Raw genomic sequence first — 20,438 nt, forward strand, 5'->3', positions numbered from 1 at the left:
TTAATATTTTTATGAAAAAAACACAAAATAAAAGCGTAAAAAAGAACGATTTAAGAAAAAACGTTAATTTCGAACATTTTAATTGATTTTTGTTTTTTATGTAAGACAAAATACAAAATATCATGAAAACGGATCGATTTGAAGATTTTTTTGTCATTTTGTACGAGAAAAATACAAAACAAAACGCGTGAAAACATAGGATCTACACGTTAATTTCGAATATTTTAATTGATTTATGATGATTTTAAGAAAAAAATACAAAATAATAGCGTGAAAACGTACGATTTTCAAAAAACACATTAATTTCGAACTTTCTAATTGATTTTTGATGTTTTTATTAAAAACACAAAATAAAAGTATAAAAACGAACGATTTAAGAAAAATCGTTAATTTTGTACTTTATATTGGATTTTGGTGTTTTTATATAAGACAAAATACAAAATATCATGAAAATTGATCGATTTGTAGATTTTTTTGTTGTTTTGTACGAGAAAAATACAAAATAAACACGTGAAAACGTACGATTTAAAAAAAACACACGTTAATTTCGAACATTTTAATTGATTTTTGATGATTTTACGAAAAAACATAACATAATCACGTGAAAACGTATGATTTAAAAAAAACACGTTAATTTTGAACTTTCTAATTGATTTTTGATGTTTTTATGAAAAACACACAAAATAAAAGCATGAAAACGAACGATTTAAGAAAAAACGGTAATTTCGTACTTTTTAATGGATTTTTGTGTTTTTATATAAGATAAAATACAAAATATCATGAAAACGAATCGATTTGAAGATTTTTTGTTGTTTTGTACAAGGAAAACACAAAATAAACGCGTGAAAATGTACGATTTAAAAAAAACGCACGTTAATTACGAAATTTTAATTGATTTTTGATGATTTTATGAAAAAACACAACATAATCGCGTGAAAACGTACGATTTTAAAAAAATACGTTAATTTTGAACTTTCTAATTGATTTGTGATTTTTTTATGAAAAACACACAAAATAAAGCATGAAACGAACGATTTAAGAAAGAACATTAATTTCGTACATTTTATTAGATTTTTGTGTTTTTATATAAGACAAAATACAAAATATCATGAAAACGGATCGATTTGAGGATTTATTGTCGTTTCGTACGAGAAAAACTCCAAATAAACGCGTGAAAACGTACGACTTAAAAAACACACATTAATTTCGAACATTTCAATTGATTTTTTATTATTTTACGAAAAAACACAAAATAATCGCGTGAAAACGTACGATTAAAAAAACACGTTAATTTTGAACTATCTAATTGATTTTTGATGTTTTTTTTTGTAAAAAACACAAAATAAAATCGTGAAAACAAACGATTTAAGAAAAAACGTTAATTTCGTACTTTCTATTGGATTTTAGTATTTTTATATAAAAAAAAATACAAAATATCATGAAAACAGATCGATTTGAAGATTTTTTTGTCGTTTTGTACGAGAAAAACAAAAAATAAACGCGTGAAAATGTTGAATTTAAAAAAAAACACACGTTAATTTCGAACATTCTAATTGATTTTTGACGATTTTACAAAAAAACACAAAATAATCGCGTAAAAATGTACGATTTTAAAAAAACACGTTAATTTTGAACTTTCTAATTGATTTTTGATATTTTTATGAAAAAAACACAAAATAAAAGCGTGAAAACGGAACGATTTAAAGAAACTATGGTATTAAACGGCCTTCAGATGTTTAAAACTCATCCATTTCGAATTTAGTAAAAAAAATCAATTTTTAAAATAAATTATGATGTATAAATTGTTCATCATATAACGGGTGCGATCATACCAGTACTAATGCACAGGATCCCATCAGAACTCTACATTTAAGTGTGCTTTGGCGAGAGTAGTACTATGATTGATGACCCCTTGGGAAGTTTTCGTGTCGCACTCCTTTTTATATATTTTTTAAAAAAAACAACTCAATTAACGATTAAAATGGAAGAAATTGAATATACGTTAATGTCACAGTCACTTTTAATATTTTTATGAAAAAAACACAAAATAAAAGCGTAAAAAAGAACGATTTAAGAAAAAACGTTAATTTCGTACTTTTTAATTGATTTTTGTGTGTTTATATAAGACAAAATACAAAATTTCATGAAAACGGATCGATTTGAATATTTTTTTGTCATTTTGTACGAGAAAAATACAAAATAAACGCGTGAAAACATAGGATCTACACGTTAATTTCGAATATTTTAATTGATTTATGATGATTTTAAGAAAAAAATACAAAATAATAGCGTGAAAACGTACGATTTTCAAAAAACACATTAATTTCGAACTTTCTAATTGATTTTTGATGTTTTTATTAAAAACACAAAATAAAAGTATAAAAACGAACGATTTAAGAAAAATCGTTAATTTTGTACTTTATATTGGATTTTGGTGTTTTTATATAAGACAAAATACAAAATATCATGAAAATTGATCGATTTGTAGATTTTTTTGTTGTTTTGTACGAGAAAAATACAAAATAAACACGTGAAAACGTACGATTTAAAAAAAACACACGTTAATTACGAACATTTTAATTGATTTTTGATGATTTTACGAAAAAACATAACATAATCACGTGAAAACGTATGATTTAAAAAAAACACGTTAATTTTGAACTTTCTAATTGATTTTTGATGTTTTTATGAAAAACACACAAAATAAAAGCATGAAAACGAACGATTTAAGAAAAAACGGTAATTTCGTACTTTTTAATGGATTTTTGTGTTTTTATATAAGATAAAATACAAAATATCATGAAAACGAATCGATTTGAAGATTTTTTGTTGTTTTGTACAAGGAAAACACAAAATAAACGCGTGAAAATGTACGATTTAAAAAAAACGCACGTTAATTACGAAATTTTAATTGATTTTTGATGATTTTATGAAAAAACACAACATAATCGCGTGAAAACGTACGATTTTAAAAAAATACGTTAATTTTGAACTTTCTAATTGATTTGTGATTTTTTTATGAAAAACACACAAAATAAAGCATGAAACGAACGATTTAAGAAAAAACATTAATTTCGTACATATTATTAGATTTTTGTATTTTTATATAAGACCAAATACAAAATATCATAAAAACGGATCGATTTGAGGATTTATTGTCGTTTTGTACGAGAAAAACTCCAAATAAACTCGTGAAAACGTACGACTTAAAAAAAACACATTAATTTCGAACATTTCAATTGATTTTTTATTATTTTACAAAAAAAACACAAAATAATCGCGTGAAAACGTACGATTAAAAAAACACGTTAATTTTGAACTATCTAATTGATTTTTGATGTTCTTTTTTGTAAAAAAACACAAAATAAAAGCGTGAAAACGAACGATTTAAGAAAAAACGTTAATTTCCTACTTTCTATTGGATTTTAGTATTTTTATATAAAACAAAATACAAAATATCATGAAAACAGATCGATTTGAAGATCTTTTTTGTCGTTTTGTACGAGAAAAACAAAAAATAAACCCGTGAAAACGTAGAATTTTAAAAAAATACACACATTAATTTCGAACATTCTAATTGATTTTTGATGATTTTACAAAAAAAAACAAAAAATAATCCCGTGAAAATGTACGATTTAAAAAAAAAACACGTTAATTTTGAACTTTCTAATTGATTTTTGATATTTTTATGAAAAAACACAAAATAAAAGCGGGAAAACGGAACGATTTAAAGAAACTATGGTCGTAAACGGCCTTCAGATGTTTAAAACTCATCTGTTTCGAATTTAGTAAAAAAAATCAATTTTTAAATTAAATTATGATGTATTAAATGAATAAATTTTTCATCATATAACGGGTGCGATCATACCAACACTAATGCACAGGATCCCATCAGAATTCTACAGTTAAGCGTGCTTGCGCGAGAGTAGTACAATGATTGGTGACCCCCTGGGAAGTTCTCGTGTCGCACTCCTTTTTATATATATTTTTTAAAAAACAACTCAATTAACGATTAAAATTGAAGAAATTGAATATACGTTAATGTCACAGTCACTTTTAATGTTTTTATGAAAAAAACACAAAATAAAAGCGTAAAAAAGAACGATTTAAGAAAAAACGTTAATTTCGTACTTTTTATTTGATTTTTGTGTGTTTATATAAGACAAAATACAAAATATCATTAAAACGGTTCGATTTGAATATTTTTTTGTCATTTTGTACGAGAAAAATACAAAATAAACGCGTGAAAACATAGGTTCTACACGTTAATTTCGAATATTTTAATTGATTTATGATGATTTTAAGAAAAAACACAAAATAATCGCATGAAAACGTACAATTTTCAAAAAACACATTAATTTCGAACTTTTTAATTGATTTTTGATGTTTTTATGAAAAAACACAAAATAAAAGTATGAAAACGAATGATTTAAGAAAAATCGTTAATTTCGTAATTTATATTGGATTTTGGTGTTTTATATAAGAGAAAATATGAAATATCATGAAAACTGATCGATTTGTAGATTTTTTTGTTGTTTTGTACGAGAAAAATACAAAATAAACACGTGAAAACGTACGATTTAAAAAAAACACACGTTAATTACGAACATTTTAATTGATTTTTAATGATTTTACGAAAAAACATAACATAATCACGTGAAAACGTACGATTTTAAAAAAAAACACGTTAATTTTGAACTTTCTAATTGATTTTTGATGTTTTTATGAAAAACACACAAAATAAAAAATGAAAACGAACGATTTAAGAAAAAACGGTAATTTCGTATTTTTTATTGGATTTTTGTGTTTTTATATAAGACAAAATACAAAATATCATGAAAACGAATCGATTTGAAGATTTTTTGTTGTTTTGTACAAGAAAAACACAAAATAAACGCGTGAAAATGTACGATTTAAAAAAAACACACGTTAATTACGAAATTTTAATTGATTTTTGATGATTTTATGAAAAAACACAACATAATCGCGTGAAAACGTACGATTTTAAAAAAATACGTTAATTTTGAACTTTCTAATTGATTTTTAATTTTTTATAAAAAACACACACAAAAAAAGCGTGAAACGAACGATTTAAGAAAGAACATTAATTTTGTACATTTTATTAGATTTTTGTGTTTTTATATAAGACAAAATACAAAATATCATGAAAACGGATCGATTTGAGGATTTATTGTCGTTTTGTACGAGTAAAACTCCAAATAAATGCGTGAAAACGTACGACTTAAAAAAAACACATTAATTTTGAACATTTCAATTGATTTTTTATTATTCTACGAAAAAACACAAAATAATCGCGTGAAAACGTACGATTAAAAAAACACGTTAATTTTGAACTATCTAATTGATTTTTGATGTTCTTTTTTGTAAAAAAACACAAAATAAAAGCGTGAAAACGAACGATTTAAAAAAAACGTTAATTTCCTACTTTCTATTGAATTTTAGTATTTTTATATAAAACAAAATACAAAATATCATGAAAACAGATCGATTTGAAGATCTTTTTTGTCGTTTTGTACGAGAAAAACAAAAAATAAACCCGTGAAAACGTAGAATTTTAAAAAAATACACACATTAATTTCGAACATTCTAATTGATTTTTGACGATTTTACAAAAAAAAAACAAAAAATAATCCCGTGAAAATGTACGATTTAAAAAAAACACGTTAATTTTGAACTTTCTAATTGATTTTTGATATTTTTATGAAAAAAACACAAAATAAAAGCGGGAAAACGGAACGATTTAAAGAAACTATGGTCGTAAACGGCCTTCAGATGTTTAAAACTCATCCGTTTCGAATTTAGTAAAAAAAATCAATTTTTAAATTAAATTATGATGTATTAAATGAATAAATTTTTCATCATATAACGGGTGCAATCATACCAACACTAATGCACAGGATCCCATCAGAATTCTACAGTTAAGCGTTCTTGGGCGAGAGTAGTACAATGATTGGTGACCCCCTGGGAAGTTCTCGTGTCGCACTCCTTTTTATATATTTTTTTTAAAAAACAACTCAATTAACGATTAAAATTGAAGAAATTGAATATACGTTAATGTTAATTACGAACATTTTAATTGATTTTCGATGATTTTACAAAAAAAACATAACATAATCACGTGAAAACGTACAATTTTAAAAAAACACATTAATTTTGAACTTTCTAATTGATTTTTGATGTTTTTATGAAAAACACACAAAATAAAAGCATGAAAACGAACTATTTAAGAAAAAACGTTAGTTTCGTACTTTTTATTGGATTTTTGTGTTTTTATATAAGACAAAATACAAAATATCATAAAAACGGATCGATTTGAAGATTTTTTTTGTCATTTTGCACGAGAAAAACACAAAATAAACGCGTGAAAACGTAGGATCTAAAAAAACACACGTTAATTTCGAAAATTTTAATTAATTTTTGATGATTTTACGAAAAAAACATAAAATAATAGCGTGAAAACGTACAATTTTCAAAAAACACGTTAATTTCAAACTTTCTAATTGATTTTTGATGTTTTTATGAAAAATACAAAATAAAAGCGTGAAAACGAACGATTTAAGAAAAAGATTAATTTCGTACTTTTAATTGATTTTTTTTTATTTTACGAAAAAACAGAAAATACAAAATATCATGAAAACAGATCGATTTGAGGATTTTTGTCATTTTGTACGAGAAAAACTCCAAATAAACGCGTGAAAACGTACGACTTAAAAAAAACACACATTCATTTCGAACATTATAATTGATTTTTTATTATTTTACGAAAAAAACAGAAAATAATCTCGTGAAAATGTACGATTTAAAAAAACACGTTAATTTCGAACTATCTAATTGATTTTAGATGTTTTTTTATAAAAAAACACAAAATAAAAGCGTGAAAACTAAGGATTTAAGAAAAACGTTAAATTCGAACTTTTTATTGGATTTTAGTGTTTTTATATAAAACAAAATACAAAATATCATGAAAACGGATCGATTTAAAGATTTTTTCGACGTTTTGTACGAGAAAAACATAAAATAAATGCGTGAATACGCACAATTTTAAAAAAACACACAATAATTTCGAACATTTTAATTGATTGTTGATGATTTTGTAATAAAAACACAAAATAATCGCGTGAAAATGTACGATTTAAAAAAAACACGTTAATTTCGATCTCTTTAATTGATTTTAGATATTTTTATGAAAAAAACAAAATATAAAAGCGTGAAAACAGAACGATTTGAATAAACTATGGTCGTAAACGGCCTTCGGACGTTTAACACTCGTCCGTTTTGAATTTAGTAAAAAAAAAATCAATTTTTAAATTAAATTATGATGTATTAAATGAATAAAATGTTCATCATTTAACGGCTGCGATCATACCAACACTAATGCACCGGATCTCATCAGAACTCCGCAGTTAAGTGTGCTTGGGCGAGAGTAGTACTAGGATGGGTGACCTCCTGGAAAGTCCTCGTGTCGCATTCCTTTTTATATTTTTTCAAAAAAAAAACAACCCAATTAACGATTAAAATGGAAGAAATTGAATATAATTTAATGTCACACTCACTTTTAATGTTATTATGAAAAAAACACAAAATAAAAGCGTGAAAACGAACGATTTAAGAAAAAACGTTTATTCCGTACTTTTTATTGGATTTTCGTATGTTTATAAAAGACAAAATACAAAATATCATGAAAACAGATCGATTTGAAGATCTTTTTGTCATTTTGTACGAGAAAACACAAAATAAACGCGTGAAAACGTAGAATCTAAAAAAACACACGTTAATTTCAAACATTTTAATTGATTTGTGATTATTTTACGAAAAACACACAAAATAATCGCGTGAAAACGTACAATTTTCAAAAAACAGGTTAATTTCGAACTTTCTAATTGATTTTTGAAGTTATTATGAAAAAACACAAAATAAAAGCGTGAAAACGAACGATTTAAGAAAAAACGTTAATTCCGTACTTCTTATTAGATCTTTGTGTGTTTATATAAGACAAAATACAAAATATCATGAAAACGGATTGATTTGAGGATTTATTGTCGTTTTGTACGAGAAAAACTCAAAATAAACGCGTGAAAACGTACGACTTAAAAAAACACTCACATTAATTTCGAACATTATAATTGATTTTTGATTATTTTACGAAAAAAACACAAAATAATCGCGTGAAAACATACGATTTAAAAAACACGTTAATTTCGAACTAACTAATTGATTTTTGATATTTTTTTTGTAAAAAACACAAAATAAAAACGTGAAAACGAACGATTTAAGAAAAAACGTTAATTTCGTACTTTTTATTGGATTTTAGAGTTTTTATATAAAACAAAATACAAAATATCATGAAAACGGATCGATTTGAAGATTTTTTTGTCGTTTTATACGAGAAAAACATAAAAAAGACGCGTGAAAATGTACAATTTTAAAAAAACACGTTAATTTCGAACATTTAAATTGATTTTTGATGATTTTGTAAAAAAAAATACAAAATAATCGCGTGAAAATGTAAGATTTAAATAAAACACGTTAATTTCGATCTTTTTGATTGATTTTTGATATTTTTATGACAAAAACACAAAATAAAAGCGTGAAAACGGAACGATTTGAATAAACTATGGTCGTAAACGGCCTTTGGACGTTTAAAACTTGTCCGTTTCGAATTTAGTAAAAAAAAATTTAATTAAATTATGATGTATTAAAAAAATAAATTGTTCATCAAATAACGTGTGTGATCATACCAGCACTAATGCACCGGATCCCATCAGAACTCCGCAGTTAAGCGTGCTTGGGCGAGATTAGTACTAGGATGGTTGACCCCCTGGGAAGTTCTCGTGTCGCACTCCTTTTTATACTTTTATTAAAAAAACAGCTCAATTAACGATTAAAATGGAAGAAATTGAATATACGTTAATGTGACACTCACTTTTAATGTTATTATGAAAAAAACACAAAATAAAAGCGTGAAAACGAACGATTTAAGAAAAAACGTTAATTTCGTACTTTATATAGGTTTTTTAAGTGTTTATATAAGACAAAATACAAAATATCATGAGAACGGATCGATTTGTAGATTTTTTTTGTCATTTTGTACGAGAAAAACACAAAATAAACGCGTGAAAATGTAAGATCTAAAAAAACACGTTAATTACGAACATTTTAATTGATTTTCGATGATTTTACAAAAAAAACATAACATAATCACGTGAAAACGTACAATTTTAAAAAAACACATTAATTTTGAACTTTCTAATTGATTTTTGATGTTTTTATGAAAAACACACAAAATAAAAGCATGAAAACGAACTATTTAAGAAAAAACGTTATTTCGTACTTTTTATTGGATTTTTGTGTTTTTATATAAGACAAAATACAAAATATCATAAAAACGGATCGATTTGAAGATTTTTTTGTCATTTTGCACGAGAAAAACACAAAATAAACGCGTGAAAACGTAGGATCTAAAAAAACACACGTTAATTTCGAAAATTTTAATTAATTTTTGATGATTTTACGAAAAAAACATAAAATAATAGCGTGAAAACGTACAATTATCAAAAAACACGTTAATTTCAAACTTTCTAATTGATTTTTGATATTTTTATGAAAAATACAAAATAAAAGCTTGAAAACGAACGATTTAAGAAAAAGATTAATTTCGTACTTTTAATTGATTTTTTTTTTATTTTACGAAAAAACAGAAAATACAAAATATCATGAAAACAGATCGATTTGAGGATTTTTGTCATTTTGTACGAGAAAAACTCCAAATAAACGCGTGAAAACGTACGACTTAAAAAAAACACACATTCATTTCGAACATTATAATTGATTTTTTATTATTTTACGAAAAAAACAGAAAATAATCTCGTGAAAATGTACGATTTAAAAAAACACGTTAATTTCGAACTATCTAATTGATTTTAGATGTTTTTTTATAAAAAAACACAAAATAAAAGCGTGAAAACTAAGGATTTAAGAAAAACGTTAAATTCGAACTTTTTATTGGATTTTAGTGTTTTTATATAAAACAAAATACAAAATATCATGAAAACGGATCGATTTAAAGATTTTTTCGACGTTTTGTACGACAAAAACATAAAATAAATGCGTGAATACGCACAATTTTAAAAAAACACACAATAATTTCGAACATTTTAATTGATTGTTGATGATTTTGTAATAAAAACACAAAATAATCGCGTGAAAATGTACGATTAAAAAAAAACACGTTAATTTCGATCTCTTTAATTGATTTTAGATATTTTTATGAAAAAAACAAAATATAAAAGCGTGAAAACAGAACGATTTGAATAAACTATGGTCGTAAACGGCCTTCGGACGTTTAACACTCGTCCGTTTTGAATTTAGTAAAAAAAAAAATCAATTTTTAAATTAAATTATGATGTATTAAATGAATAAAATGTTCATCATTTAACGGCTGCGATCATACCAACACTAATGCACCGGATCTCATCAGAACTCCGCAGTTAAGTGTGCTTGGGCGAGAGTAGTACTAGGATGGGTGACCTCCTGGAAAGTCCTCGTGTCGCATTCCTTTTTATATTTTTTCAAAAAAAAAACAACCCAATTAACGATTAAAATGGAAGAAATTGAATATAATTTAATGTCACACTCACTTTTAATGTTATTATGAAAAAAACACAAAATAAAAGCGTGAAAACGAACGATTTAAGAAAAAACGTTTATTCCGTACTTTTTATTGGATTTTCGTATGTTTATAAAAGACAAAATACAAAATATCATGAAAACAGATCGATTTGAAGATCTTTTTGTCATTTTGTACGAGAAAACACAAAATAAACGCGTGAAAACGTAGAATCTAAAAAAACACACGTTAATTTCAAACATTTTAATTGATTTGTGATTATTTTACGAAAAACACACAAAATAATCGCGTGAAAACGTACAATTTTCAAAAAACAAGTTAATTTCGAACTTTCTAATTGATTTTTGATGTTTTTATAAAAAAACACAAAATAAAAGTGTGAAAACGAACTATTTAAGAAAAAACGTTTATTTCGTACTTTTTATTGGATTTTGGTGTTTTTATATAAGACAAAATACAAAATATCATGAAAATTGATTAATTTGTAGATTTTTTTGTTGTTTTGTACGAGAAAAACACAAAATAAACACGCGAAAACGTAAATTTTTTTTAAAAAATACGTTAATTACGAACATTTTAATTGATTTTTGATGATTTTACAAAAAAAACATAACATAATCACGTGAAAACGTACGATTTTAAAAAAACACGTTAATTTTGAACTTTCTAATTGATTTTTGATGTTTTTATGAAAAACACACAAAATAAAAGCATGAAAACGAACTATTTAAGAAAAAACGTTAGTTTCGTACTTTTTATTGGATTTTTGTGTTTTTATATAAGACAAAATACAAAATATCATAAAAACGGATCGATTTGAAGATTTTTTTGTCATTTTGCACGAGAAAAACACAAAATAAACGCGTGAAAACGTAGGATCTAAAAAAAACACACGTTAATTTCGAAGATTTTAATTGATTTTATGAAAAAAACACATATTAATTGCGTGAAAACGTATGATTTTAAAAAAACGTTAATTTCGTAATTTCTATTGTATTTTTGTGTTTTCATATACGACAAAATACAAAATATCATGAAAAGGGATCGATTTGAAGATTTTTTGTTTTGTAATAGAAAAACACAAAATAAACGCGTGAAAACGTACGATTTAAAAAACACATGTTAATTTCAAATATTTTAATTGATTTTACGACAAAAATACAAAATAATTGCGTGAAAATATACGATTTAAAAAAACACATTAATTTCGAACTTTCTAATTGATTTTTTATATTTTATGAAAAAAAACACAAATAAAAAGCGTGAAAAACGTTAATTTTGTACTTTCTATTGTATTTTTGTGTTTTTATATACGACAAAATAGAAAATATCATGAAAACGGATCGTTTTGAAGATTTTTTTTGTTTTGTACTAGATAAACATAAAATAAACGCATGAAAACGTACGTTTTAAAAAAACGCACGTTAATTTCAAACATTTTAATTGATTTAAAGAAAAAAATACAAAATAATTGCGTGAAAACGTACGATTTAAAAAAAACACGTTAATTTCGAACTTTCTAATTGATTTTTGATGATTGTACGTAAAAAATACAACATAATAGCGTGAAAACATACGATGTAAAAAAACACGTTAATTTCGAACTTACCAATTGATTTTAGATGTTTTTATGAAAAAACACAAAATAAAAGTGTGAAAACAAACGATTTAAGAAAAAACGTTAATTTTATACTTTCCATTAGATTTTTGTGTTTTTATATAAGATAAAATACAATATATCATGAAAACGGATCGATTTGAAGATTTTTGTTCGTTTTGTACGAAAAAAATACAAAATAAACGTGTGAAAATGTACGATTTTAATTGATTTTTGATGTTTTTATGAAAAAAACACAAAATAAAAGTTTGAAAACGAACGATTTAAGAAAAAAAATTAATTTCGTACTTTCCATTAGAATTTTGTGTTTTTATATTAGATAAAATACAAAATATCATGAATATGGATTGATTTGAAGATTTTAATTTGCGTTTTGTACGAGAAAAACACAAAATAAACGCGTGAAAACGTACGATTTAAAAAAAAACACGTTAATTTCGAACTCTCTAATTTATTTTTGATGTTTTTATGAAAAAAACACAAAATGAAAGCGTTAAAACGAACGATTTAAGAAAAAAACATTAATTTCGTAATTTTATTGTATTTTTGTGTTTTCATATACGACAAAATACAATATATCATGAAAACGGATCGATTTGAAGATTTTTTTGTTTTGTACTAGAAAAACACAAAATAAATACGTGAAAACGTAAGATTTAAAAAAAACACGTTAATTTTGAACATTTTAATTGATTTTATGAAAAAAAACACATATTAATTGCGTGAAAACGTATGATTTTAAAAAAACGTTAATTTCGTAATTTCTATTGTATTTTTGTGTTTTCATATACGACAAAATACAAAATATCATGAAAACGGATTGATTTGAAGATTTTTTATTTTGTATGAGAAAAACACAAAATAAACGCGTGAAAACGTACAATTTAAAAAACACACGTTAATTTCAAACATTTTAATTGATTTTACGAAAAAACACAAAATAATTGCGTGAAGACGTACGATTTAAAAAAAACACATTAATTTCGAACTTTCTAATTGATTTTTGATATTTTATGAAAAAAACACAAATAAAAAGCGTGAAAAACGTTAATTTTTTACTTTCTATTGTATTTTTGTGTTTTTATATACGACAAAATAAAAAATATCATGAAAACGGATCGTTTTGAAGATTTTTTTGTTTTGTACTAGATAAACATAAAATAAACGCATGAAAACGTACGTTTTAAAAAAACGCGCGTTAATTTCAAACATTTTAATTGAATTGAAGAAAAAAATACAAAATAATTGCGTGAAAACGTACGATTTAAAAAAACACGTTAATTTTGAACTTTCTAATTGATTTTTGATGATTGTACGTAAAAAATACAATCAAATCGCGTGAAAACATACTATGTAAAAAAAAACACGTTAATTTCGAACTTACCAATTGATTTTAGATGTTTTTATGAAAAAACATAAAATAAAAGTGTAAAAACGAACGATTTAAGAAAAAACGTTAATTTTGTACTTTCCATTAGATTTTTGTGTTTTTATATAAGATAAAATACAATATATCATGAAAACGGATCGATTTGAAGATTTTTGTTCGTTTTGTACGAATAAAACACAAAATAAAAGTTTGAAAACGAACGATTTAAGAAAAAAAATTAATTTCGTACTTTCTATTAGAATTTTGTGTTTTTATATAAGATATAATACCAAATATCATGAATATGGATTGATTTGAAGATTTTAATTTGCGTTTTGTACGAGAAAAACACAAAATAAACGCGTGAAAACGTACGATTTAAAAAAAAACACAAAATGAAAGCGTGAAAACGAACGATTTAAGAAAAAACGTTAATTTCGTAATTTTATTGTATTTTTGTGTTTTCATAGACGACAAAATACAATATATCATGAAAACGGATCGATTTGAAGATTTTTTTGTTTTGTACTAGAAAAACATAAAATAAATGCGTGACAACATAAGATTTAAAAAAAACACGTTAATTTGGAACTCTCTAATTGATTTTTGATGTTTTTATGAAAAAAACACAAAATAAAAGCTTGAAAACGAACAATTTAAGTAAAAACGTTAATTTCATACTGTTTATTGTATTTATGTTTTTTCATATACGACAAAATACAAAATATTATGAAAACGGATCGATTTAAAGATTTGTTTTTGTTTTGTACTAGAAAAACACAAAATAAACGCGTGAAAACGAACGATTTATAAAAAACACACGTTAATTTCGAACATTTTAATTGATTTTATGAAAAAAACACATATTAATTGCGTGAAAACGTACGATTTTAAAAAAACTTTAATTTCGTACTTTCTATTGTATTTTTGTGTTTTCATATACGACAAAATACAAAATATCATGAAAACGGATCGATTTGAAGATTTTTTTTGTTTTGTACGAGAAAAACACAAAATAAACGCGTGAAAACGTACGATTTAAAAAAACACACGTTAATTTCAAACATTTTAATTGATTTTACGAAAAAAACACAAAATAATTGCGTGAAAACATACGATTTAAAAAAAAAACACATTAATTTCGAACTTTCTAATTGATTTTTGATATTTTATGAAAAAAAACACAAATAAAAAGCGTGAAAAACGTTAATTTTGTACTTTCTATTGTATTTTTGTGTTTTTATATACGGCAAAATAAAAAATATCATGAAAACGGATCGTTTTGAAGATTTTTTTTGTTTTGTACTAGTTAAACATAAAATAAACGCATGAAAACGTACGTTTTAAAAAAACGCACGTTAATTTCAAACATTTTAATTGATTTTAAGAAAAAAACACAAAATAATTGCGTGAAAACGTACGATTTAAAAAAAACACGTTAATTTCGAACTCTCTAATTGATTTTTTATGTTATTATGAAAAAACACAAAATAAAAGTGTGAAAACGAACGATTTAAGAAAAAACATTAATTTCGTACTTTCTATTGTATTTTTGTGTTTTCATACACGACAAAATATAAAATATGATGAAAACGGATCGATTTGAAGATTTGTTTTGTTTTGTACCAGAAAAACACAAAATAAACGCATAAAAACGTACGATTTAAAAAAACACACGTTAATTTAAAACATTTTAATTGATTTTTGATGATTGTACGTAAAAAATACAACATAATCGCGTGAAAACATACGATTTAAAAAAACACGTTAATTTCGAACTTTCTAATTGATTTTAGATGTTTTTATGAAAAAACACAAAATAAAAGTGTGAAAAAGAACGATTTAAGAAAAAACGTTAATTTTGTACTTTCCATTAGATGTTTGTGTTTTTATATAAGATAAAATACAATATATCATGAAAACGGATCGATATGAAGATTTTTTCGTTTTGTACGAAAAAAACACAAATTAAACGTGTGAAACGTACGATTTAAAAAAACACACGTTAATTTCAAACATTTTAATTGATTTTTGATATTTTTATGAAAAAAAACACAAAATAAAAGTTTGAAAACGAACGATTTAAGAAAAAAAATTAATTTGGTACTTTCTATTAAATTTTTTTGTTTTTATATTAGATAAATACAAAATATCATGAATATGGATCGATTTGAAGATTTTATTTTTGCGTTTTGTACGAGAAAAACACAAAATAAACGCGTGAAAACGTACGATTTTAAAAAAAAACACGTTAATTTCGAAATCTCTAATTTATTTTTGATGTTTTTATGAAAAAAACACAAAATGAAAGCGTGAAAACGAACGATTTAAGAAAAAACGTTAGTTTCGTAATTTTATTGTATTTTTGTGTTTTCATATACGACAAAATACAAAATATCATGAAAACGGATCGATTTGAAGATGTTTTTGTTTTGTACTAGAAAAATACAAAATAAACGCGTGAAAACGTACGATATAAAAAAACACACGTTAATTTCAAACATTTCAATTGATTTTACGAAAAAAACACAAAATAATTGCGTGAAAACATACGATTTAAAAAAAGCACGTTAATTTCGAACTTTCTAATTTATTTTTGATATTTTATGAAAGAAAAACACAAATAAAAAGCGTGAAAAACGTTAATTTTGTACTTTCTATTGTATTTTTATGTTTTTATATACGACAAAATAAAAAATATCATGAAAACGGATCGTTTTGAAGATTTTTTTTTTTGTACTAGATAAACATAAAATAACCGCATGAAAACGTCCATTTTAAAAAACGCACGTTAATTTCAAATATTTTAATTGATTTTAAGAAAAAAAATACAAAATAATTGCGTGAAAACGTACTATTTTAAAAAAACATGTTAATTTCGAACTCTCTAATTGATTTTTGATGTTATTATGAAAAACACAAAATAAAAGTGTGAAAACGAACGATTTAAGAAAAAACATTAATTTCGTACTTTTTATTGTATTTTTGTATTTTCATACACGAAAAAATACAAAATATGATGAAAACGGATCGATTTGAAGATTTTTTTTTGTTTTGTACTAGAAAAACACAAAATAAACGCATAAAAATGTACGATTTAAAAAAACACACGTTAATTTAAAACATTTTAATTGATTTTTGATGATTGTACGTAAAAAACACAACATAATCTCGTGAAAACGTACGATTTTAAAAAAACACGGTAATTTCGAACTTTCTAATTGATTTTAGATGTTTTTATGAAAAAACACAAAATAAAAGTGCGAAAACAAACGGTTTAAGAAAAAACGTTAATTTTTTAGTTTCCATTAGATTTTTGTGTTTTTATATAAGATAAAATACAATATATCATGAAATGGATCGATTTGAAGATTTTTTTTCGTTTTGTACGAAAAAAACACAAAATAAACGTGTGAAAACGTATGATTTAAAAAAACACACGTTAATTTCAAACATTTTAATTGATTTTTGATGTTTTTATGAAAAAAACACAAAATAAAAGTTTGAAAACGAACGATTTAAGAAAAAAAATTATGTTCGTACTTTCTATTAGATTTTTGTGTTTTTATATTTGATAAAATACAAAATATCATGAATATGGATCGATTTGAAGATTTTATTTTTGCGTTTTGTACGAGAATAACACAAAATAAACGCGTGAAAACGTACGATTTAAAAAAAACACGTTAATTTCGAACTCTATAATTTATTTTTGATGTTTTTATGAAAATCACAAAATAAAAGCGTGAAAACGAACGATTTAAGAAAAAACGTTAGTTTCGTAATTTTATTGTATTTTGTGTTTTTATATACGACAAAATACAAAATATCATAAAAACGGATCGATTTGAAGATTTTTTTGTTTTGTAATAGAAAAACACGAAATAAATGCGTGAAAACGTACGATTTAAAAAAAACACGTTAATTTCGAACTCTCTAATTGATTTTTTGATGTTATTATGAAAAAACACAAAATAAAAGTGTGAAAACGAACGATTTAAGAAAAAACATTAATTTCGTACTTTCTATTGTATTTTTGTGTTTTCATACACGACAAAATATAAAATATGATGAAAACGAATCGATTTGAAGATTTTTTTTTGTTTTGTACCAGAAAAACACAAAATAAACGCATCAAAACGTACGATTTAAAAAAACACACGTTAATTTAAAACATTTTAAATGATTTTTGATTATTGTACGTAAAAAATACAACATAATCGCTTGAAAACATACGATTTAAAAAAACACGTTAATTTCGAACTTTCTAATTTTTAGATGTTTATATGAAAAACACAAAATAAAAGTGTGAAAATGAACGATTTAAGAAAAAACGTTAATATTGTACTTTCCATTAGATTTTTGTGTTTTTATATAAGATAAAATACAATATATCATTAAAACGGATCGATATGAAGATTTTTTTCGTTTTGTACGAAAAAAACACAAATTAAACGTGTGAAAACGTACGATTTAAAAAAAGACACGTTAATTTCAAATATTTTAATTGATTTTTGATGTTTTTATGAAAAAAACACAAAATAAAAGTTTGAAAACGATTGATTTAAGAAAAAAAATTAATTTGGTACTTTCTATTAGATTTTTGTGTTTTTATATTAGATAAAATACAAAATATCATGAATATGGTTCGATTTGAAGATTTTATTTTTGCGTTTTGTACGAGAATAACACAAAATAAACGCGTGAAAACGTACGATTTAAAAAAAACACGTTAATTTCGAACTCTCTAATTTATTTTAGATGTTTTTATGAAAAAACACAAAATAAAAGTGCGAAAACAAACGGTTTAAGAAAAAACGTTAATTTTTTACTTTCCATTAGATTTTTGTGTTTTTATATAAGATAAAATACAATTTATCATGAAATGGATCGATTTGAAGATTTTTTTTCGTTTTGTACGAAAAAAACACAAAATAAACGTGTGAAAACGTATGATTTAAAAAAACACACGTTAATTTCAAACATTTTAATTGATTTTTGATGTTTTTATGAAAAAAACACAAAATAAAAGTTTGAAAACGAACGATTTAAGAAAAAAAATTAATTTCGTACTTTCTATTAGATTTTTGTGTTTTTATATTTGATAAAATACAAAATATCATGAATATGGATCGATTTGAAGATTTTATTTTTGCGTTTTGTACGAGAATAACACAAAATAAACGCGTGAAAACGTACGATTTAAAAAAAACACGTTAATTTCGAACTCTCTAATTTATTTTTGATGTTTTTATGAAAAAATCACAAAATGAAAGCGTGAAATCGAACGATTTAAGAAAAAACGTTAGTTTCGTAATTTTATTGTATTTTGTGTTTTTATATACGACAAAATACAAAATATCATAAAAACAGATCGATTTGAAGATTTTTTTGTTTTGTAATAGAAAAACACGAAATAAATGCGTGAAAACGTACGATTTAAAAAAAAGCACGTTAATTTCGAACTCTCTAATTGATTTTTTGATGTTATTATGAAAAAACACAAAATAAAAGTGTGAAAACGAACGATTTAAGAAAAAACATTAATTTCATACTTTCTATTGTATTTTTGTGTTTTCATACACGACAAAATATAAAATATGATGAAAACGAATCGATTTGTAGATTTTTTTTGTTTTGTACCAGAAAAACACAAAATAAACGCATCAAAACGTACGATTTAAAAAAACACACGTTAATTTAAAACATTTTAAATGATTTTTGATTATTGTACGTAAAAAATACAACATAATCGCTTGAAAACATACGATTTAAAAAAACACATTAATTTCGAACTTTCTAATTTTTAGATGTTTATATGAAAAAACACAAAATAAAAGTGTGAAAATGAACGATTTAAGAAAAAACGTTAATATTGTACTTTCCATTAGATTTTTGTGTTTTTATATAAGATAAAATACAATATATCATTAAAACGGATCGTTATGAAGATTTTTTTCGTTTTGTACGAAAAAAACACAAATTAAACGTGTGAAAACGTACGATTTAAAAAAAGACACGTTAATTTCAAACATTTTAATTGATTTTTGATGTTTTTATGAAAAAAAACACAAAATAAAAGTTTGAAAACGAACGATTTAAGAAAAAAAATTAATTTGGTACTTTCTATTAGATTTTTGTGTTTTTATATTAGATAAAATACAAAATATCATGAATATGGTTCGATTTGAAGATTTTATTTTTGCATTTTGTACGAGAAAAACACAAAATAAACGCGTGAAAACGTACGATTTAAAAAAAACACGTAAATTTCGAACTCTCTAATTTATTTTTGATGTTTTTATGAAAAAAACACAAATTGAAAACGTGAAAACGAACGATTTAAGAAAAAACGTTAGTTTCGTAATTTTATTGTATTTTTGTGTTTTCATATACGACAAAATACAAGATATCATGAAAACGGATCGATTTGAAGATTTTTTTATATTGTACTAGAAAAACACAAAATAAACGCGTGAAAACGTACGATTTTAAAAAAACACGTTAATTTCGAACTCTCTAATTTATTTTTGATGTTTTTATGAAAAAAACACAAAATGAAAGCGTGAAAACGAACGATTTAAGAAAAACGTTGATTTCGTAATTTTCTTGTATTTTTGTGTTTTCATATACGACAAAATACAAAATATCATGAAAACGGATCGATTTGAAGATTTTTTTGTTTTGTACTAGAAAAACACAAAATAAATGCGTGAAAACGTAAGATTTAAAAAAACACGTTAATTTCGAATTCTCTAATTGATTTTTGATGTTTTTATGAAAAAAACACAAAATAAAAGCGT

At 24.0% G+C, this 20,438-nt stretch overlaps 3 non-coding genes and 3 pseudogenes across 3 annotated transcripts; all 6 read left to right on the forward strand.

Moving 5' to 3' along the window:
- The first annotated feature begins 1,818 nt into the window (after window positions 1-1,818).
- Window positions 1,819-1,937, forward strand: LOC124917879 (annotated as a pseudogene).
- Window positions 1,938-3,854: 1,917 nt separating this feature from the next.
- Window positions 3,855-3,973, forward strand: LOC124917878 (annotated as a pseudogene).
- Window positions 3,974-5,888: 1,915 nt separating this feature from the next.
- LOC124917875 lies at window positions 5,889-6,007 on the forward strand (annotated as a pseudogene).
- Window positions 6,008-7,373: 1,366 nt separating this feature from the next.
- On the forward strand, window positions 7,374-7,492 carry LOC124917876. The gene has a single exon (XR_007097270.1). It is a non-coding gene; the product is annotated as a 5S ribosomal RNA (ribosomal RNA).
- A 1,253-nt stretch (window positions 7,493-8,745) lies between these two features.
- Window positions 8,746-8,864, forward strand: LOC124917874. The gene has a single exon (XR_007097269.1). It is a non-coding gene; the product is annotated as a 5S ribosomal RNA (ribosomal RNA).
- Window positions 8,865-10,457: 1,593 nt separating this feature from the next.
- On the forward strand, window positions 10,458-10,576 carry LOC124917877. The gene has a single exon (XR_007097271.1). It is a non-coding gene; the product is annotated as a 5S ribosomal RNA (ribosomal RNA).
- Window positions 10,577-20,438: the final 9,862 nt, after the last annotated feature.

This window comes from Impatiens glandulifera, unplaced genomic scaffold (assembly GCF_907164915.1).
Source record: "Impatiens glandulifera unplaced genomic scaffold, dImpGla2.1, whole genome shotgun sequence".
Classification (NCBI taxonomy): domain Eukaryota; kingdom Viridiplantae; phylum Streptophyta; class Magnoliopsida; order Ericales; family Balsaminaceae; genus Impatiens; species Impatiens glandulifera.